This window comes from Micropterus salmoides, unplaced genomic scaffold, assembly GCF_014851395.1.
Source record: "Micropterus salmoides isolate LMB-PRFRI ecotype aquatic unplaced genomic scaffold, ASM1485139v1 Ms_hic_scaffold_1, whole genome shotgun sequence".
Lineage (NCBI taxonomy): Eukaryota > Metazoa > Chordata > Actinopteri > Centrarchiformes > Centrarchidae > Micropterus > Micropterus salmoides.
The window spans coordinates 5,732,585-5,756,480 of NW_024040040.1; the positions used below are offsets into that span (position 1 = coordinate 5,732,585).

At 40.3% G+C, this 23,896-nt stretch overlaps 1 protein-coding gene across 2 annotated transcripts in view; it reads right to left on the bottom strand.

Moving 5' to 3' along the window:
• Nucleotides 1–23,645, bottom strand: part of LOC119900150 (prolactin receptor-like) — a 43,026-nt gene extending 19,381 nt beyond the window's left edge. The window contains exon 1 of one of the 2 annotated variants that reach the window (XM_038714919.1): nt 23,052–23,645. The gene's annotated coding sequence lies outside the window, so the exon portion shown is untranslated. The remainder of the gene's footprint in view (nt 1–23,051) is intronic. The other variant, XM_038714910.1, reaches the window with a different exon arrangement.
• Nucleotides 23,646–23,896: the final 251 nt, after the last annotated feature.

Genomic DNA, 23,896 nt, shown 5'->3' on the forward strand with positions numbered 1-23,896 from the left:
TGAGCATGTTCGGCATGAGAGGTCAGACTGTTATGGAAACACTATAATTACACACTGAAAGGATCATACAAGTGGTTCATTTGTATGTTTTTAGGCTATTTCCCTGAACTTCTGGGTTTTCTGCAGGGCAGCACACTATTAGGAATTGATTTCCTACTTAAGAAGAAAAGATTTGCTGCCGTTAAGGTTCCTGTCAATCAACGGACGCTCAGAGGGAATTTTTTTTTATGTAAATCACTATATGAACTTTTCAAATCAATGACAAATAAGTAATACCTAATGCATGGAAACATAAAGTAGATGTAATCTTAAGTCCAAGAAGCTATTTAATCAGCCAGAATATCTCCAGTTAGATATTTTCCACTGCAAGGCTCTTTCTAGGAAGAGCCCGGGAACCCTTTTCAGGAACCGCAGAGATTTTAACTTCATTCTGATCAGGCAAACCAGGATCTCAATTTACTTCCTGCATCCTGAAAAGTCTTCAGGGCAGGGAGGGGCTTTCTGGCGGCGGTATCAGCGACCGCTCACCTGCCAGGAACTACCTGTCATGTGTCGGCTAAAACACCTATGAATAGCCTTTTCCCACAACAGTAACTATCCCAGGATCTTAACCAGAGCTTGGAACTGAAGAGGACTTTCAAAATTCTTGGACTTTCTGATGGTCCTAAAAAACAAGGTGAAACTCCCCAAACAAAAATATATATTTCTTTCCCAACATCACCATCAGGACTTTCACTTTGGATGCTCTAAAACTTTAGTTGTAGCTTTTCTGCACCCTGTTACTGCTGCTTTTCCTCGAGTAAAGGATTAGAAGACTGTCGGCTGCTGCTGCTGCTATCAGCCAGCTTTGGTAGTGTCAACGAATGTCAGGAACACTAGACATAAAAACGTCATGAGAGATCAATAAAAATATCATTCTGTTTTAGATGAACAACATCAAGATTCTGTGAACTGCAATATCCAGTAATGAAGTCACATGGGAGCTTAGGGGTTTAAAGGTCTTGTGAGGAGAACAGACATGCAAACGGGCCGATCCTCGAGCGCTAAGACAACAATCACAGTGAATAACCCCGGCCTTGATCTCGCAGGAGGGGGGGATTAAAAACATTGCCTTGTTGCGTTTTATCCCCTCAGCTCATCCAGATACAGCACAGCCCACATGATGATCGCTGTGAAAAGTGCAAAGAGTCCTACATGAAAGATCAAAGTCTAAAACCAATGTTGGACCCAACTTCAGCTTCAGATTTCTAATCCTTCAACTTCTGCCGTCCTTCCCTCTTCAAACTGCAGAAGCCAATTACTTAGTCTGTTTATTCTGAGACTGAAATCCAGATTTTATGTCAACTTAAATCCCGACCCTTGCATGCTTTTTAAGAATTGAAATAATAAAATAAGTCCTTCTTCTCAGTGTCAGCTCGTTAGAAATGAAAACACCTCATTATCACTCCATGTTTCTCAAAGTCCAGTCCAGGGACCAGATGCATAAAACTCTGCTAAAACCCTGTGTACACACAATTCATTTTGGTATGCCCGTGTGCGCACATTTAGAGAGAGAAGGCAGAGAAGTAGTGCAAAGTCTTCATTCATTCTTCACTGTGTCATCATTGATTCATAACATGTATCTCTAACCTATCAGCTACACCCATAACAATCATCAGATAGGGAATCAATGATTTTGTTTAAGGGGCTTCTTCACAATAAAAGATAAATTGAAAAGAAAATCCAATCAGAAGACGGAAAATTGAGTGCATAAAATAAATAAATTAAATTCCCCTTCCACTGGCATATTTTGTGTCGACTACAAAAAGAAAAAAGAAAGAAACCTGCCAACAGACTAAACAAATTATGTTCATTTTTAAATTCTGTCCCTCACACTCATTTCATTTCAACATAACCATAAGAGAAATATAGCCTATTAAATCATATTTGGACTTTGGCTCAGAAATGGCAACCTGAACTGAAACAGCTCTCACATGGGGAAAAAAAGAGATCTACTCCAAAATAGAGCCAAGAATAATTAAGACTATTTCCAAAATGTGTTGGGCCTGAGCAGGCCGAGACAGAAAGAGAACAGCAACACCGGCAGCAGCAGCTGATAAAAAGTCCTCTTGGATCCACTGTGATATTAAGAAACGTTGATGCACAGATCGAAATATAATAATAAAAGAGTGACCACACCAGACCTGATTAGACTCAATAGAATTTAGACTTTAAAGAGACTTTTAAGTGCCCGAGCTGCAAGCTCATCGAAAACAGTGACATGTTTCATTTAGGAAATGAGGGATGATTTGTTTGTGAATGAAGCAGATCCTCTTCAGCTAATTAACAACTTTCTGTCTCAAACCAACCAGAGGGGACTGCTGTGGACTGTAAGAGCCTCGTGCTCGTGACTCCTCGGATCAAGAAAAAGCCTCTCTGAACGTCTGGGCTTACTTTTGGTCACTCTGTACGGCATGAAAGACCCCAGAGGGACGACATGTCCACCGCTGTTGATTCAGGCTTCAGAAATACAAGCAGCTAGTTTGTGCTCAGATTTAAAAAGATATAGTCAAAGAACTGGATTTATACCTTTATTACAGCCAATGATTGAATAAACATTGAGTTTAATCTGCCATTAAAGCTAATTACCCGAGATGTAATGTAGATAATACCTGCTGGATTTACACTTGCAATTACCAAGATTGCATTTATCGCTTATTTTTATTGGCCTGTAAATCCAGTGTGCTCACGATACAACTCCTCCATCATCTGAGGGCTTTCATGAGGAAGGTGACTGTGTGTGTGAGTAATTTCAGGTCATAGTCATATAAGCAGCTCTTTAAATCACAAACACATGCCAAAGTCCTTGAGCTGCAATAATATCAGTGACGTGTCAATGCTGAGTTTAACACACACATCAGACTGAAGGAAAAATATGCGTGAAATAAAATGTAGTAGGCCACATTCCTTGAAGCCACTTTTTAAAAACAATAGCTTTACCTGACTTGTCAGGGTTAATGCTAACAAATCTAATCTAGGTCACTCTACACGGGGACAGCAGCTAACGGACTAATCACAGCAGCTTCATTGCCAAGTAGGTTTACACATACAGGGAATTTGCTTTTGTGTTTGGTGCTTCACAATCAGGTCAAGGAATCATAAAGATGTGTACAATATAGCTGTCGTTTAATAATATTACAAATTTAATGTGAGCAAAAAAATTTACATGCAATGTTTCGTCCGTCATGTTTCTGCCTAATACGACGTCAACTCGGGAGGTTGTGCACCAAACGTTTGGGTTGTTGTTCCAACTTGAGGAGGCCTTCAAGGTAATTAACAAATTTTTCCAATTATTCCGACCCCATGTGAATGCAGGGTAAAGACCTTGAAAACTTAGTGATCCTGCTTTTCTGAAATAAAAAAAAAATAGACATATTCCAGGCCACTGCCTCATGGCCATGCTGGAGTTGCTGAAAAAAGCCATGTCTGAAATCACTCCCTATTTCATCAGAGTTTGATGGAGGGAGTTTGTAGCCATGCTAGCATCCCCATGAGGCTGCAATGTTCATTACACTCTGGAACATGTGTAGTGCCAGGAGCCAGATGAGGTGGTTCAGACATCTGGTAAAGATGCCCCTTGGGTGCCTCCCTAAGGAGGTGTTCCAGGCAGGTGGCCTTGGTGAAGACCAAGGACTAGGTGGAGAGATTATATCTCCACACTGGTCTGTGAACGCCGCAGGATCCCCGAGTTAAAGCTGAAAATGTGACTCTGGAAAGGGAGGTTTGGGTTCGCCTGCAGGAGCTGCTGCCCTGCAACCTGACTTGGGATAAGTGTTTGAAGATGAATGGATGGGCCGTTAACTTTGACAGCTCAATGCTAACATTAGCATGCTAATATATAACACTTACAGTTCGGCATGCTACATTTAGCATGACACCATTTGTTAGCATTTGTCAGAAAGTGTAGGACCAGCTGATGGTGCCAGATTAAAATCACCAAAGTTATGAAGCCACTTCCTGCTGAGCCTCTGCTCAACAACTTTCTGTAACCCAACACAATCTCTCACTGAGGATTTCAAGTAAATAATGTACCTGGACTTAACTCTCTATTTAAAATCCATATTTTAAAACATGTATATTTAAGTTAATATTCTCTGTAACTCCAACAGCATCTGCATCACCTAACGATAATAACTAACCTTTTAAACCTAAAACAGACAGAGGGTAATTTTAATCTGACCATTTGCAAACACTATAACCTAGTGTTGGAGTCAAGACCGCCCAAACAGAGAACAAGTCAAGATCAAGACCAGAGTTTATCGAGACTGAGACAAAACCAAGACTTTTAGGGGGTGAGACCAGTCGAGACCAAGACCAGTTCCCTGCATTGCATGGTACGCAATAAAATGTGGAACGAGATCATAGATTGATCACTTCACGAACTGATCTGAAAGATCCACATTCCCATTAAAACACCGACATACAAACACTAAGAGCTGAAATCAACGTAAGCATCGCAGGGAGGGACAGTCGTTAATTAGGGTTATTGGTTGCATTTGAAGCAATAAGTTTTACTTCCAATCAGAGTTAGAATGTTAACAAATCAGACAATGCAAAAGCAATTTATTGATATTCCCAAAGTTATGGTCTTGAAATAAAATCCTGAGTCCTCAATGTCCGAGACCGAGACAAGACCGAGTACAAAGGCGGTCGAGTCCGAGACGAGACCAAGACCATCAAAAACTTGTCTTAAGACCGGTCTCGAGTACTACAACACTACTATAACCCATTATAATGGAGCAAAATACATGTAATCAGTTTATCTAGGTCAAAGTTAGACTGCAGCGTTAGTTACAGCTGCTACCTGAGTGTGCTATATCACCTGGCACATATTTAAAGAAAGCAATTCTTGCACTAAAGAAAAACTAAACGCTCTTGACCTAAATAACATAAAAAATGAAATAACTGTGTTGATTCTGCACAAGTACACACTGAGCCTGTATGTGTCTAATTAATGTCAAGAGGTATTTTCATTCTGAATGTGAAGAATTTTGATTTAATGAACCATCATGCGTCATAACATGATCTAATTATTGTTTATGAATTTAAAAGGACCCGCGCTTACAGTCATGCAGCTGTGGTTCTGACAGGGGGACACTGGATTAGATTCATTATGATGAATCTAGTGTGAGATGTGGTGTAAGGACTCTATGAGGGTGACAAGAAGCAGCTCTGCATCAACAGGCCGGTCTTTGTCGTTTCTGAAATACTATTTAACAATTTTGCAAATTAAGTTCAAGCTCAAGAAATCTAAATTCAGGGTTTTAAAATATTTTTTATTAAAGTTCAAAAGGGAAATTCCAGTACGTTTCAACCCAGCATATTTCCAATAAATGTGGCTCTGTGATTCGTGCTGACTAACAAAGAGTCAGTAGTAGTCAGTAGAGTAAATGAGGACTCTTGCATAACAGCTGCGTCAGCTTACTAGCGCTTTCCAAATCAACAGGACTGTTAAGTGAATCATTTCAAACGCTCGTCTCTGAGTCTGCTGAAAGTAAACACAAGACAGAAACGCTTTGGAAAGATCTAAATCCAAACAAACATGATTTGGTGAGTTAACATGAGAAATCAAGAGTATAATTACCGCTTTATAAAATCTGCTTTACAATGAAGAAAATGTACCTCTGCAAAGGCTAAATATTTTAAAAAGGAAATCTCCTTGAAATAACTTTTCTATTTGCACCTAAATATTCTTTAATGAATGTTACTGTAAATTTTATTCGGCATTTACACTATATTGTTTAAGGACAACCTTCCGAATCATGGAATTCAGGTGTTCCAATCACTTCCTTGGCTGCAGGTGTATAAAATCAAGCACCTGGACATGCAGACTGCTTCTACAAACAATTTCATGCTCCAAACTTTGTGGAAACAGTTTGGGGATCGCCCCTTCCTGTTCCAACATGACAAAGGTCCATAAAGACATGGATGAACAGGTTAGGTGTGGAGAACTTGAATGGCCTGACCCCAACCCGACAGAACACCTTTGGGATGAATTAGAGTGGAGTCTGCGAGCCAGGTCTGTACCTGAGCTTACAAATGCGCTTCTAGAAGAATGGTCAAAAATTCCCATGAACACACTCCTAAACCTTGTGGACCACCTTCCCAGAAGAGTTGAAGCTGTTCTAGCTGCAGAGGGTGGGCCAACTCCATATTAAAACCTACGGATTAAAAATAGGATGTCATTAACCTTCCAGTGTCTATGAAGATTCTCAGTCATACAGGTCATGACTGAGAATCAGAATTTGTTGAGTTTCCCTTCCCTTTCATCACTTCCCAGGAAACTCAACAAACGTAACCTATTGGCCTCAGGTGAAGATACCAACGATGGTCGTTCAGTCTTGGCCACCGGTAGTCTTAACGACTGTAACGACTGTCGTCACAGCAACAAGGAACACTAACGAACCAGCGGTATCGATGACCCGGGATAACGACCCCACTGAGGTTAAATAGCTGAGTTTCCCTGCCAGTCAGTCAGAACTGAAGAAGTCCTTTGGATGAGGGACGAAACGTCTTCCAGTATCTTCAACCAAGTCCAGTTGCCCTTGATTTTAACCTTCGTTGGATTAACCTTCCAGTGCATGTAAATGCAGGCGACCCAAGACTTTTGGCCATATAGTGTATGTTGAATTGTTTGCATTGTTCCGCTGCTGTGCAACTGAAAACTGTCTCTATTTATAATATAATAAAAATAAAAGGTAGCAAATTACACGGGCCTTTCCAGCAACTTTACGTTCTAACAGAGATCTGATGTAACTGATGAGTTATTAGCGCAGCGAATGGATCTTGCCTTTAGTTTGCTTTTTTATTCGACAACCTTTTTGCCTTTTCAGGAAACTGCCTCGGACATGTTGCAGTATCTGTGTTTATCAACACCGAATAAGAAATAAAATGATATGATAATAATAACCAGTTGTACTGCACTTCTGCTGCTCTTTTTACTCCTTTCCCCAGTGTTTGAAATATGTGCAAATAACTTGTGTTGGACAGAAAGAAAAACACTACTAGCAGGCTGAAGGAACAAGATGAAGCTGGGAAACATGAAAGCCCAGCTGACAAATGAGGAAAAAAAACGGCACAACAATAAAAGGCATCAACAGCAGGAACAGAAATGCAATCGCCAACGCAGCTGCAGCTCTAATGAGCGCCAACAGTCACACCGAGACACATTTCTCAAATGTTCATCTGATGCATGAAAGCAGCTTCCCTCCCGTCTGATCTTCACTATCTGATTACTGTCAATCACAACACGTGCTTTACCTGTTGCTGGGACGACCGGCTCCCTACCCGTACAGCTGCTGGTCAATTCCCACGTGTGTCCCCTGCTGTTCTGAGAGGAGCGAGGCCCCACGATGGACAGGTTTCTGATGATCCAGGGGCTGACAGGTAAATCTATACGACCGCGTCACGAAGCTTAATGTGAAGCGATGCTGCAGCCCGACACACTGCGCACACGCTGGCTCACACATCGAAGACCGAGCACGCTCACAACAGGATGCTCATACAGATTAATCTGCGAGATGAACTTCCCTTCAAATATCACAGTCATAATCATTAACTAACCACTATATTGACCCGCTGGGGAAAGGACTACAAATTGGCATCTCCTCCAGCGGATTACTTTATTATTTTCCGGTTGTTGACGATAATTAAAGTCATTAAATCATGTGTGTCTACAATCAAAATGCATATGAGGGGAGGGTTGAAGGGGAGGTGCAGAGGGAGAGCTGTGAGGTAAAAGGGACAGGTGCAAGCAGGTGCTCAAAAACAATTTTAGGTTGGTTGGTAGTCTTCTCACTCCTGAACTCAGTCTAATGTGAACCTTTTAACAACTTCTTGACAGTTTCTTTTTGGCCAAGTTTTCCTTTCTCCCCCTTTGAACATGACAAAAGAGGAGGGAAGACTAAATTATGCCTACATGTGTGTTGCCTCAGCAGGGATGATATTACATGAGAAAAGTTGATCTACAGGAGAAACAGCGAACAAGCCAAGTGCCCCTTCACACCCCTAATCTGGGCCCATATGTCCCCACCACTTCTCAACACAAAGTGACACCCTTGAGTTTGGTGACTTGTTTAATTCTTTACTCGTTTTCTACTTCTTACTGACGTCCTTTTGGTGGAGGATTGCGTCTCACCACTAAAGGAAAAAGCACTTGCAGAGATATTTCAATTCAGTTCTGAAGATTTATTGATCAACAGTTAACAAAATGAATCTCCGAGGTTGACTGTCAACAAACACATCAAGAATTTTACTGAAATTTGTTTTCCACAACTCACAGTGATCACTAAACTATTTCACCCTCCCTCTCTCATTCAAATCCCAAAAAACCTTCCAACCTGTCGTCCTTCCTCTGATACAAAATTTTTATATTACAGTTGTTTGAGCTAAGAAAATAAAAGAAAAAAGATCACCTTGCTTGTCCACACCGACAAGAAATAATAATAACAACAACAACAATAATAATAATAATATAATAATAATAATAATGATGATGATGATAGCAATCAACTACTACAGATGGCATTTTACACAAGGTCACTTTGAGGGTACTGGTTATCGTAACATTTTAAACATTACCAAACCTTATTGAACACACATGATATATACAGACATGATATATTTTTAGATTCGACTACTACTACTGTCTGAGGGTATCAGTACCTGTGATGTCACAAATGAAAGGTCCATAAATCCACTCAGAAGAACTCAGAAAAGTTCTTCCATTTGCAGAACTTGCCTGAGAATCATCAGGTTTTTAAGTTTTCTTCAGTATCACATCCAGTGAGAGTTGTCTATATACTTTTAAACCTTTCAATAGTGCCAATTTGCCAAAATGTAAACAAATATAACTCACTGACTCAATGGCAACATTATAGTTCCTCCTGAGATGCCCCAAATTCCTCAATTATAGAGGATGTAAGTACGTATATTTCTCGTCTTTGTTTAAGTCGTGTATCTACATAGAGTTTGATGCTTCTGTGTACAAATCCTCTACTTGACATAAAAACCAGGAAAAGACAGGAAATCAGATCTTGGTAGAACCATCAGTGATACCTCTTAAGTAACTTCACTTGTTTGCACTTACAGATATTGAGTGCTGAGGAGAAATGACTGACAGCAGCAGCTGCTAAGATCACTCTTGAGCTGAGGTGTGAGGCCCTAAAAATGCACTGAATGTAGCAGCAGAGACAAATATGAAACACTGAACTATGAGCAGAGTCCTCTCAGATTTTGGGTGTATGGCTTTAGAAATTTGATTTCAACTACTCTTACTTATCAGCTGATTGATGAAGTCGAACCCGACTTCACCAATATTTGGAACATTTTACAATCTTCTGTGAAAGGATGACCTCCAAATTTCCAAAAATCATAAGATGACGTAAAATATGCTCAATGTTTGCGTGGTCAGGAGCTAAGGTCGCTTTCTAGGATGCACAAAACTACTGTGAGCTAGTTGGCTAAAAATGTGTTTCTAGTGCATGTGGGATCTCAACGCCTTTACATCACTATCCAAGGAGGGTTAAAATCAAGGGCAACTGGACTAAAGATACTTGAAGACGTTTTTTTTATTTACGTTACAATCTACAGAAGCAGATACCGAGGCAGAAAGTGAATGTAAATTTTGTGAATATTTGTGATGACATAAAAGCTTTTCCTACAAGTGGTTAAGAAGTTCTTCTTAGGAAGGGGATAATACCTGACGAGCTGTATGTTTCGCATCCAGTTCTTAGCATCATCCATTACAATCATGCAACAAACAAACATGGTAGGGTATCATCCTGCTTATAGCTTGGTAACACAGTAAAATGCAAAATGTGATCAACTTAAAATTAGAGATTAAAATTAGTTGTGTATATGAACAACTTGTTCATATACACAACTAATTTTAATCTTGCTTTTCTCTGTCTGTATAATGTTCCCACAATGTTTTGGCAAGCACAATTATCTTCCTCCCACTGCCTCTCCAAAGGGGGGCTCCAAGGCTTGGTGCTAGGGCCCTGTCTCTTCTCAATTTACACCACCTCACTGGGGCCGATCATTCGCTCACACGGCTTCTCATACCACTGATACGCAGACGATACGCAACTCTACCGATCCTTTCCACCAGATGATCCCCCCGTCAGATCACAGACTGCCTCTCGGACATATCTGCATGGATGAAGGCTCGCCGCCTTCAACTAAACCTCTCTAAGACTGAACTCTTGGTCACTCCAGCCAAGCAATCTATCCACCATAACATCAAACCACAAATTGGCTCCTCAACCATCACTCCAACCAGGGTGCTGAGAAACTTTGGTGTCATGATTGCATGACCAGCTGTCCTTTTCAGACCATGTTGCTGCGGTCTCTTGGTCGTGCCGCTTTGCTCTATACAACATCAGAAAAATCAGGCCCTACCTCACTCAGTCTGCCACCCAGCTGACACAGGCCATGGTAATGTCTCGCCTCGACTATTGCAATGCCCTCCCAGCAGGTCTTCCAGCTTGTGCGGTGAAACCCTTACAAATGGTTCAGAACGCAGCAGCGCGTCTGGTTTTTGATCAGCCCAAAAGGTCACTCCATTACTCAGTGACCTCCACTGGCTCCCCGTGGCCTCCAGAATCAGATTCAAGTCACTAATGCTGCATACAGAGTGACTACTGGGTCTGCACCCATCTACCTAAACTCCATAATACAAGTTTACATTCCTTCTCAGTCCAGGCTGTTCGCATCTGTGACACCATGATGATGGAACGGGCTACCACACGCCATCAGAGCAGGGACGTCAGTTGTAGATTAAATTTTTTCAATTCAATTTTATTTATATAGCGCCAAATCACAACAACAGTTATCTCACAGCGCTTGATCTGCCCAATGAGTAAATGTAAATGTACAATATACTTCCTGAGCCTCAGAATTTTAAGTGGTTCACAAGGCTGGACTTGGGAATTTTAAAATGAAGTTAGGAAAGAAAAAGACATTTGTTGTCAAGAATAGAGGACAGCATTGTGTTCTTCTGCTCTCCTTATTAATGTCTTTCCTTAAGTTTCTGTGAGGGTTTGATTACATTTGCTTTCTCCTCTGCAGCTGTCCCTCAGGCTCACAGCAGCTAGTGTTACTTTAAACCTCAGACGTCCAGATTCATGCAAATATCAAGTTTTAAAATAAATTTGCAAGATTCTCTCTTAACTTTTAATTTTAGTTTTGACTTTTGGTGATTACACAAACTCAAACTCTTTAGCTGAGCCTCACTGTTGCTGTCTTTACAGCCAGGGGTCCAATGAGAGTACCAGTAAACCATTTTACTAAAGATAAGCTTTTTATTAATGTCTTTTCTTCATGGCATTAATAGTAATCCTTTGAGTTACATCAGCAATGGTTGTTATGTGAATATGAGCAGCAGAAACTGGTTTAGTAAGAAAATCCCATGACAAAACATCTTGCATAAGGGTCATGAATGATGTAAGAGCTGCTGCTGCCCCTCATAGCATCTAACTAAACTCATTTATCAATTTAGATTTAAATTTTGTTTATCAGTGTTACTGAAATAAAATCAAAACTAGAATCACTGCCCCATGGTTATCTGCCTCCACCAAACAGGCAAGTTGCAGTTTACATCCAAGTCTGATAATATATATAAGACTTGGAAGGATCTGAACAAAAAGGTAAGGCTAAATGGAAGTTATATGTATGACTCCAGTGAATCTACATTGTTAAACTGATCATAGATGTATTTGCTAAACAGGTGCACATGCACTTGATCACCATGTAAGGATGGATTCTTATAAAAAACAGCTGCCCAAATGTGATGTTTGTGTTTCTCCTGCCATTTTTCTGTGATTTCTGTGTGGGATTCTGATGACGCTCGAAATTCACAATGAGGCAGGAGGTGAAATGCAGAGTGGATGAGGGGAAGGAAAGCCCGTACTGTGTTTGTTATTGTTTACTCATTGTGTCATCCCAGATAGGGTGACCAGATGCGCATGTCAGATCTCTCCTCTGTGGCCGCCTGCAGCTAAACTTCACCTGTCCTCGAAACTGTAACTTCCACTATCTTCAACTACACTAGAAAACAAAAAGAGCTTGTTTATTACTTTGTGGCTTTAACAACGCTGTCGACACAGTGTCCACGACACCCTGCAGTCCCTGTTAGAGAGAAGAGCAGTGCCCATCGCTGGGCAACACCAAAAGAGTGTTTCACAACTTCTTCTAATTTGGGACTCTCCCAGGTCATCTGGTCACCGTGGTCAACATGTGTGTGATATCTGGAATTGCCCAATTAATTCTTAAAATTAATAACGACCTTTGAGTTAAAAGCTCACCTCAGTGTCAGACAAACTATAAAATATTGTCACAATCTCCCCTTCAGTTCCCGATATATATATTAAGTTTTTTTCCCCCAGGACATTAATGTGCGTCACAGCGAAGTTGACCTTTTGGGTAAAAAAATGTCATCACTTCATTATGTATTATCCTGTTAAACATTTGTGTGAAGTCATAATTAAGTGGTGGTGATGTTTGGATAAATACTGGAGTGGAGCTAGGTGATGAATAAATAAATAAATAAATAACAAATAATAATGCTAATAATAATAAAGCTGCGAGAGAGGCTGACGCAGCCAAATGTTTTAAAATAACAACATTCATTTGGTGCAGTGACCAGTCACAGAGAGGGCAGCGCACGCCAGTTCGTGACCAATTAGTCACGGTTCAGCACCTGAGGCGGAAAGACAGAAGACAACAGGGAGAAGATAAGCAAAGGTTTAGGCTTGGCTAGCTGGCTGAGAACTGACCAATCACAGCCTGGATAGGACGGGACAGGTTGACCTGCCATGAGATGTTTTTAGGAAACGGGGACGTGGTTCATTTCATGTCCAAACTAACTTCTATCTGGTCTTTGTACCCTGCAAAGTAGCCCACCCTCAAGTTCTGGTGTCACAGGCAGCTGGTTTACCATTGTTAGAGCAGGTTGTACTTGATGTAAGCAAGACAGAGACTAATTTACAAAAGTAGGCATTTAACGACTGCCCTCTAACAGTCGACCAAATGTTGAGAAGAGTGTTAGTCAACCAAGTTTTCATTGGTCGGTTAGTCGCAGAAAAAAACCCTAGGAAAATCTTTGGCTAAGAAAAAAACAAGGCAAATAGTAGTACACCTGCATAAGATAGTAGAAGTTATTTATATTTAACTTTGGCTCTGGTTGTTTTTCTCTAAAACAACCATATATTTCTATGAAGTTCTGTCCCTGGAAACGCATCTGCAAAAATCTCATTATATTATTTGTGTGCAAGTCCGGGGCTCTAATGGAGGGATGGAAAGCCATAGAAATTCACCCAGAGAGAGCAGAAAAAGCTATTTAAAATAAGAGATAAGGCGTATTTAAAGAGCACTGTCCCCCACAGACGAGGATCTGCCCTTTAACGACACAGACTTTAATTAAGTCTCGACACACAAACAGAAAATGAGGCTTAATAGAAAAGGAGTCACTTAAAAAGGGGGAGAACAAGTTCATGGTGCTGACATTCAGTTCATTCAGTCTATCAATGTCAGACTGACAACAGCACAAAACATGTTTAATAAGAGCCAAATGTAATGAATAAGTATAAAAAAAAAAAAACAATTAGGTCACAAGGGTAATTGGTTTCCACAAAGTGCTGAGTCATAGTTTATAGAAAAGGTCCCAGATCTCATGTAGAAATGTTGACAACAGACAATGTTTTAAAAATGTGCAAAAGAAACATTACATTAACTATTGTGCGTGAGGTTTTTGTGGGCATTTTATTCCAAATAAGAAAATTTTATGTCCAAGCTGGATTGTTTTTCCCATCCTCTCTTCCTCCGTGATTGGCTACTGATTGGTTAGTTGATCAACAAAATATGCGCATTCTGCTGCTTCTCTCTGATTTATAATCATTGTAAACCGAAACTCTTTGGGTTTTGAACTGTTGATCAAACTAAACAGGATATCTGATGATATTTCACCACTTTAAAGACAAAAGCATGAATAAACTACTTGATCAGGAGACTGATAATGAAACGAGTTGTTAGTTGCAGCTGATGCAGTTTGAGTTTCATCCGGTGACGTTATAGGTTCCTTTGCTCATTCAGCTTTCACAGCTCAGACGAACTACACAGGTCTTATGTTCATTTCTCTCATGTCAAAGTTTGAACTAATAAACATCACACTACGTATTCCTTTGCTTCTGAAGGACAACACTTGCAATTTAAACAAGCTTTGTTTGTCAGCATTTAAACAATCGACCAGTTCTGTTGTTTTCTGCACACGTGAATGGAAACCAATGACTGCCTAGCACAGCAGGACCAATTCACTCCTGCACTGCCCAATCTGCATTGAAAACAAAATCCTACTAAAAGTTGCATAAATACTGGTATGATCCTTTAATGAGCTACATAACTAAATGATAAGGTTAATGGGAGTGCTGAGGAGTTTAATCTGACTGTGCTTCGTGGAAGTCAAACTTCATTTGTTTCTCTAAAACGTTGTGATTGTTAGTTTTAGGCGGCGGCGAGAACAACAGGGCAACAAGATGTTTTCTGTCAGACACACACAGTTGAGACTTTGTCGCCACGGCTTCAACCGTCATGTGCAGATCCAGCAGCGATAAGTCTTATCAGAAGGATGTACTGTCTGTCTGAAGCTCCATTCCAGCGCTGGTCAGAGCATCCACCCATCACAGCTCACACAGCACCTCGGGCAGTACACAGACAGGAAACACAGATCTGAACAGACAGGGGCATTCGATCCACCAGGGAGTCACATGCACCGCTGCCTTTAAACCCAATCACACACAGACGCCAGCTGAGGTTTATGTTTGGTGTAAACACCACAGCATTATATAAACCTGCATGTTCACGTTGAGCTGTTACTAATTAACAGCCATCGTATCAAGAACATGCTGACATGCAGAACTATAATAACACACAGTGGGAGGACAGTGGTTAATTAATAAGAGACTAGAGTGTTAACATGATGGTAAAGATGATTATCAAACCATTTTCAATGCTATTTATGGACAGCCACCGAATGTAGGCTATTTACATTCTGTAAGTGTCTCACTGCAAATTAGTTTTTCTTTACAGGCGGAGTCGGACTTTCCTGTGCAGGATTCAAGGAAATCACAGGAAATGATGTTTGTGCGTACTGGAGGTGATGCACAAAAGCTTTTGACAGTGGTTATGATTCATCCTCTGGGGAACGTGAATAAAACGTCTAGGCAATATGCCAAGAAGTTGTTTAGACATTTCAGTCTGGATGAAGATGGTGGACCGACCAGCTGACATTGCCGTCCAGACAGCCTGTAGCTAGCAAGGCATTTAGCAAAACAATAAACTACGGCCCCGAGCAGACAGAAAGTGCTTTGCAGGTTAGAAAACGAGAGGCGCATAGCAATGCCTTTTTTGGTTAAATTTAGAAAAGAGCAGTGCGCTGCTTTTTTTATGTTGCTAGGCAACCACCGAATCAGCTGTCCTGTCAGTCTAATCAAAGATTGTAGCGCCAGCGATCTGTAATCTTTGGTCTGTCATATTAGCAGAAACTTGATCGCAACTCACAGGTCTGTGTCTTTTGTTGCTAAAAACATCTGCTTTAATAAAACAGAAAAACAGAGGGCGCTTGCTCTGCCACTGTTGCATAGGCGGAAATCACGGGGGGGGGACGGGGAGGTCAGGTCCCCCCCTATCTGAAGGGCCCCCCCCCCCCTTAAAAACCATCAAATAATATAGTGATATATACTTAGAATAATGGTGTACATAGTAACAATAACAGTAACAATACAAACGCAAACAGGGCAACAAAAGTGCAGTTGTAAGTTTAGGAACATTTTGAGTCCCCCCTCCCTTGCCACACAGTGGTTTGGTCCACCGTCCGCTTTCTCTCTCACAGCAGTCCGGTGGGAGAAAACCAGTTAAATCCTTCAGTGGTTGTGGAGCTCCAGTAATGTTAAGCAGGCTGGCAGAGCTGGTTTAAGCACTTTCAACATTGGATGAACTAATTCTTGTCATAATAAAGTCATTAATAGATGAATCATGACAAAAAGTTATGATAACCGATTATTTTTCCATGAGCCCACTCTGTTATTATAACATTACCTAGCTTATTTGGTAGCTTGTTTAACAGCTTTTTGGATTGGAACTCGTTTTTTTTTTTTGCTTACTCAGCTCCGACAAGCGACCGGGGCCGAGCAGTGTCAAATATCCAATTTTCTGACGGGCACACAGAACGTTACAATCAGGCTGCAAGGCGCCGTGTTTTGTGTGTGCACAGACAGTAACCGGCAGCCATACCAATCTTAACCCTGCTACTGCTGAATGACCGTAGCTCGATGGGAGACCTCCTGGGAAAACTAGTTGCTGCTGGAAGAGGTGTTGGTGGGCCAGTAGGGGGCAGTCTTCCCTCTGGTCCTAATAATAAGATGCCATTGAGTTTCAATGATAAAGCGCTATATAAATGCAATGCATTGTTATTATTAACCTCATGTCACCGCCACACAGGCTAAAACACGTCTTAGGTGTGTGGAAGTTATCCACGAGAGTGAAGAAGATGCAACGCTCACTATTTACATCTGCAGAGAAACACACAGAAAGAGACGCTGTGGATAATGTAAAGCGGGGACCAGGTAAAGCAATAGTGAACACAGCTGTTGATGACGATGTCATTCATACCACAGTGGTCAAGGTGAGCAGATGGAATCAGCCAGGAAAACTCTTACTCCAGCAATAATCCTGTATGTGAACCGATGTTAGGCCAATATCGTAGATCTACCGTTGTGTTGGGTTTTGCGCATTATGATGTTAAGTGGCAGATCAGTTGGCCTGCTGCCGTTAAATATCTAAATATATATATATGGGCAGGGCTCACCGTGTGTGTTATGTGGATAATTTTAAAATTTTCTGGCAAAGACTGTCTCTTTTTAAGACAGACAGACTTCACCCAAACAAACGGGGTTCAGAAATGTTAGCTGCTCACATACAGCATGTGGTGCGGTCCACACATGACTTACGTGAATGACTAATCATTCATGCAGCACACCTGGACACACCACCGCTCACTGAACAGATCTCTGCCTCACTGCCACAAACAACTGTCTCCACCTGCTGGCATGTAAAGCCGTCTGCTCCCAGTGCTGTTCCACAGACTTCTATTCCTGTCATCATCACGCATAGACCAGTAAACCGAAATGTGCACATCCCACACAGAAATATTAGTAATCTCTTAAGGATTAGGACAACTGCACCAACTCCAGCACCCAGAACAAACTCATTTAAAATGGCTCTCTTCAATGTGAGATCACTTTCAAGTAAGACTTTTATCTTCAATGATTTTATCTTGTCTGCAAATCTAGATTTTATGTTTTTAACTGAATCCTGGTTGCAGATGAATGACTATAGCCAGCTAGCTGAACTGTGTCCGCCTCAATATGATTGTTTTAGTCAACCGAGGGTCAGTGGTCGTGGGCTAGTGAGCGTGTATAGGGCTGCAACCTATCATATTTGTTATAATTTATCGCCTCCCAAAACCGCCTGGAGGATTTTTATCAGAACTTCCTGAATTTTTATCTACTCTGGTTTTAAATTATGACAGAATTGTTCTTTGTGGCGATTTTAATATTCATGTTGATGACCCCAACAATGTTAATGCAACTAACTTTTTAAATATGGCCACTTCTTTTAACTTCAAACAACATGTCAAAGGGCACATAACCGTTGTCATACACTGGACTTGGTTTTTACCCTGGGTGTCAGCATTTCCTCTGTGGAATTAGTGGCATTTCTTTTCATATTTATGCTGATGACACACAAATATACTTGCCCATCAGATCCACAGACCCTGGAATGCTGAGTTCACTTAACAACTGCCTTTGTGAAGTTAAAAAATGGATGTCAAATAATTTCCTCCAGCTGAACTCAGACAAAACAGAAATCCTGGTCATCGGGTCGGCAGATGGCAAAACAAATACTGCCATCTGCTGGTTCCCTGGTAAATCACATTAAGCCTGTGGCAAAGAACCTTGGTGTTTGGTTTGATAGTAATTTAAATTTGGAGCAGCACACCACAAAGCTTGTTCAATCATGTTTTTATCAACTTAGAAATATAGCAAAATTTCGATCTATGTTAACTTTTAAGGACACCGAGACCATTTTACACACCTTCATCTCATCACGCCTGGATTATTGCAACAGCCTTTTCACCTGTTTAACCCAAAAATCTATTGATCGACTCCAGACTGTCCAGAACTCAGTTGCCAGGCTTTTAACCAGAACAAAGAAATATGACCACATTACTCCTATTTTAGCTTCATTACACTGGCTCCCAGTATGTTTTAGAATTGACTTTAAAATTCTATTGATTACTTTTAAAGCTCTTCATGGCCTCTCGCCTTGTTATATTTCTGACCTTTTAGTCCCGTACGCACCAGCACGTACCTTGAGATCCTCGGGCAGAGGTCTGTTGTCTGTTCCAGAGTCTCGACTGAAAACTAAAGGGGACAGAGCGTTTGCTGTCAGGGCCCCGAGGCTCTGGAACAGCCTGCCCGAGGAAATCAGGTCGGCTGAGTCAGTGAACTCTTTTAAGTCCCTTCTTACAACATACTTTTATAGGAGAGCCTTTCCCGATCTTATTTGACTTTATTTTATCCGTTTTTTTTAATTGTATTTTACTAATTTTATATTTATCTATATTTTAGTCTTTTCAATGTTTTCATGCTTTTATCTTGTATTGTTTTTGTATTATTGTTTTTGGGGTATTATTGTCTTTACACTTGTTAAAGCAATTTGTAACTTGTTTTTGAAAAGTGCTCTACAAATAAAGATTATTATTATTATTATATAATAAAATATATATATATATATATATATATATATATATATATATATATGTATGTATGTATGTATGTGTGTGTGTGTGTGTGTGTGTGTAAGAGACATCCTCTCTCCCAGAAGAAAGCTAAATTAATATGTAGCCAAGAGGAAGCTATTTAGGAGAATATGACCATGTGGTGAACCTATGAACTTAAGTCACTATTACTTTGTGTTGTTGGCCAGACAAATAGTAGTAAGACTTCTCTCTGTGTACACCTGTCCTATACAAGTACAATTTTGGCTGTAGTATTTGTGTCCCCTTCAAAATTTTCTCTTGTGAAATGTTATGTTTATTGCCCCCCCACCCTACTGTTAGATGAGATTGATGCCCATGTTTAAGGGTGAGAGGTGTAGCCTACAAACACGCAGGAGACACGGAAACGGAGATCCGTGTGGGTCACGAGACCCGTGTGGGTCACGAGACCCTCAGAAAGAGGAGACACCGCTGGTAGTGCCGCCAGCTGGTCCAGGAGCTTCATCTTAATGATGGTCGGTTTAAGGCTTATCTTAGGATGAGTCGGGGACAGTTTGTTGCAGCCTCAGGACAATCCAAGCAACTAAACTTGCGTCACCACAACTGAGGGCCCGTCTCTCCATTCATTTGAATGGACAGTGGAAAAAAAACGCGAATGAAGTTGGGCGCTTTCTGCCCAGAGTTGAATTTTTCCATATGCGCACAGAGAGCTACTTCGAAAATGCAAGGTGCAGCAGGCGCCTAAAACGTGAGGCGCCCAGGACGCATAAACAGTCTTAAGTTATGTCAAACAGCAATATTAGCCTGTCATGACTCAATTGTTGATCAAAATCATGATCCCACAGGCATCCAGGAATTAAGCGAAACTAAGCAAGTAAGCTAAGGGGGATAGGGAGGCGTATCTTCCCAAGCTTTGTCCGACAGGGGGGCCCATAGTGTCGGACTTTGAGAACCCCTGCTGTAACTCAAAAAGTTGATGTGGGGTTTAACGAGCAGTTAACTGTTTAGTATTCTCCGCCTTGTGTTTGCCCTTTTACATGTAGTTAATTGAATTATCATTGCCTGCACAAGAGACAACGTTTCCCTGTATTGATAAAAACATGCCTGAAGCTTTCTGGGCAGCTCAGATAATGAACATATTTAGTTAAGGGTCATATGACACGTGATTAGCAATACTGTACTAAACATATATGTTTAAATTGATTTTCCAGTCCAGCAGAAAGGGAGTAGTGTATGATGCTAATAATGTTAAACACTGCAGAAGAGGGAAATCCCCTGCTGCATCACCCATCCATTAAATTCTGATTTCATACTTGTACAACAAACAGGATTCAGAAAGGACAAACAAAATGGAGGAAGCAAAGCAAACAAGCGCAGAGCTTTAACTACTTCTCTCGGACTCTGTGGATCTGTGTTTTACTACATGGTGGTCTCAGGTTTAGATAAGATAATCACAGGTTTTTATCAGAGTCAGGTACACATGTTCTAACCTGTTCACACCTCTACAACATGTCAGATGAAAGGTTATTCTTAAATTTAAGAAGTCAGTCGGAATTAAATATTGCAAATGTCCTGCTGCATTACTACGCCTTCATTCGCTATATTAAATTCCTGCTAATTCACATCCTGCTGCTGTATATTATATGCAAATTACATGCAGGAAACATTGTGGAAAACTGCAATGATGAATACATAAATGGCTCCTCGCCATAAGTTTATTTAGTCAGACAACATTTAGATCCAAAGCTGATCCTCCTCAGGCAACAGTGTTTAAATGTACACCCATATTCCCATATATGATAGATAGATATTTAGATATTTGACGGCAGCAGGCCAACTGATCTGCCACTTAACATCATATTGCGCAAAACCCAACACAACGGTAGATCTACGATATTGGCCTAACATCGGTTCACATACAGGATTACTGCTGGAGTAAGAGATGCACACACATTTTTAAACATTTTGACCTGACAAAAGGTCAAAACAGTGGCCCTTCGCACAACAACATTGCTCAAACTTAGATTCAAGCGCTTAACTTTGCAAAATAGCAAATTATTTCCTCTATCAATCAACCGTTGGATCTATAAAACACCAGAAAACAATGAAAAATGCCAATGACGACGTCCCAGGTGCCATTCGAATGTCTTATTTCTTCCAACAAACAGTCCAAAACCCAAAAAGATATAGTTTACAATACTGTTCTGACACAGAGAAGCAGCAAATTCTAAACTATCATATAGGTTACTGGGAAGCATACAAGCCAAAACATGACCTTTGAGCCCCCAATACAAATCTTCATGGAGAATATTACTATTTTAGGTAGTTGCCTTTGTTTAGGCCAGGCAGACAGAACACAGCGTGTAGCCGCACACTAGATTAAAACTCACAAAACTGTTGCAATCGTAAACAATAATACATAAAAAAGCTTTTTTCTACTATAACTATATAATTATTCTTTTAAAAAGGGGGTGCATGACAACGCTGCATATTATTCTCTTGCACGTTGTAGGTGTGGTCTAATTCACAAGTCCTGCTATTCTTATCTGTTATAACACATGTGGGCAATGGGGAGGGGGCGGTTAACTGGGTTAAGATTAATCCAACAGTGAAAGCAGAAATATTTGGGTTGATCACAGCAGAGAACTTTGAATTTCACTGTGAAATAGTTTATGACAGAACGCTTTGGAGAAACATAAAATTAATTTACTTATTTTGGGGTGAACGTCACAAAATGTGTAGTAATTAAACTCTTGCTTGCTGGTGTTCCCATCAGGTAAGTGTATATTGATCAAATCACACTTTATTTGTACAGCAGCTGACTGACGAGCCGATTACCAGACTACAAATGTAAACGATGAGACACATAGACAGACGTTGGGGTATTTATAGTATTAAGACAAAATATGATAGCTGGGATTTCAGTGCTAAATGATCAGCTATATAAATGCGAGACAAAAGTATGGAGCAAATATTAACAGGTCAGGTGTTGGTGCTCTAAAGAGAGAAAATACAGTATAGTTTCTGTTAACCCAGATTATCTAAACACTATGGAGCCATCGTATTTGGTAACAGCTGCTATAAAAGTATAGTAAAGTATGATAAAAACGTTTGCAGTAGCTGTAAACAGTTGAATTTCCTAATCGGGTCACATAATCTAATCAATAACAAATTTAATTTAAATTTAATACAAATCTGAAACACTGTGCAGATTCAAATGTTTTGAAAACACTTCATGGACTTTTCCCCCCCTAAGTTTATTGTATTGAGCAGCTGATGACAGCGTTCAGCAAGTGGGGTTTAGATCATTTGCAGGTGAAAACATGTTTAGCCATCTACTAAAACTGGACTGAAATTTGTTGAAAGGTTTATCTTCCTAAAAACAGTGGGCTTCTGATCCCTTAAAATGAAGCAGTCTGCTTGCTTGGTGAATTCCAAAATAATCTTACCTGGAACCAGTCCTCAAATATTAGATTAGTTGGAAATCAGTGAGTCATTAATTAGATAACATTGAACTTTAAGTCTTTTGTAATGAGCCTTTATGGGCATGTATGGACGTCTTTCACTGTAATTAAAATGTGATATTTAAGAGAACAGACTGAGCTTGTCTTTCAGTTGGGTGTAAAGTATCATAATGAATGAGAAATGTCAATATCAACTAATTCTGGTCTTACAAAATTGACAAGAAGCAGAACCAACATTCACAAATACGGACGAAAAACGTGACAAAGCAGATGAACATCAGTGTAATCTATTATTATCTGTAGGCTATTATCCCTCTTCCACAGGTGACACTGTGCAAAGCAGGTAAACAGACGTCGTGTGTAGCTACACTTAGTATATAAACTGAAATCCAGATATTTAAAGCGTATAGTCTCTAGCTTTCTGCACAACATGAGAATTTTGCTTTCATCGATCCTCGATAAGGCAAAATGAGCGGATTGAAGATTTAGTTCTGAGCTCCGTTTTTAAACCAACTCATTGGCTGCTGATTCATCTTAAAAGTAACAAATATAAATCGTCAAAAACTGAATTAGCATAACAATTATTGTGCCACTACATTTTAAAGTAAATGCCATTTTGTTAATTGACACTCTTCTTAACGTTTAATTAACGAGGTCTCACCTGCGCACCAGCGCTCCGTTAGCCTCAGATTAAAAACGTGAATCCGCCTTACCTCTAAAGTAAATAAACCGCTCGGGGAGCCGCCTGCTGTCGCTTTAAAGCCCCCTGAGGAGAGATTCCTCGGACATGGACCCACACCGGGACCAGGACCGGCCGGTAGTTGGAGGATGCAGCGGGTAGTCCGGGTGAACTTCCTGTGGAGGAGACGGAGCTCGTTATGAAGCGGCTGTTTGCTGTTGTGCTGTTTAGCGGAGTGTTGCGTTCACCGCCCTCGCAGTTTATTTCTACGGCCACCACTCCCACCCTGCTAAGGAGATTTCCCTCCACCTGGTCCCGCGTCACAAACCCAACACCAGCTGGAGCTCCAGGTCTCCCCTCCCCTCCTCTCCCCTCTGAACTGAACCGAACCAACCCCTCTTCGGCTGGAGGGATGTATGGAAGGCCATTACTGCCAGGAAAATAAAAATAGATACATAGGTCTGTGGAAAGTAAAAAAATAAATAAACATAGCCTACTCATTCCACTTTAAAACTTTATACTGAGTCAAAATATTTTAAGTGATTTTTTTTTAACTTACTCGAAAGTAATTATGACTCTTTTAATCAAAATTATTGATAGTAAGTACATTTTACATCAAGTCAACCTTGTGAGATACCATCGCAAGATATTGTCTTTTTATGCTGATATAATAAGAAAGTAGGAAATATCAAGTCAAAATTATTTGAAACTACCCCGAAATTTAGACTTTGTAGGTCAATGAGATGCTACATTACTTTTTAAGTCAGAATTATGACATTATGACATTTTGAAAATATAAGGCTGTTTCATAATTTTGATTTAGTATCTCATAATTTATACTTAAAAGAAATATAACATATAATATACTATCGAACAATA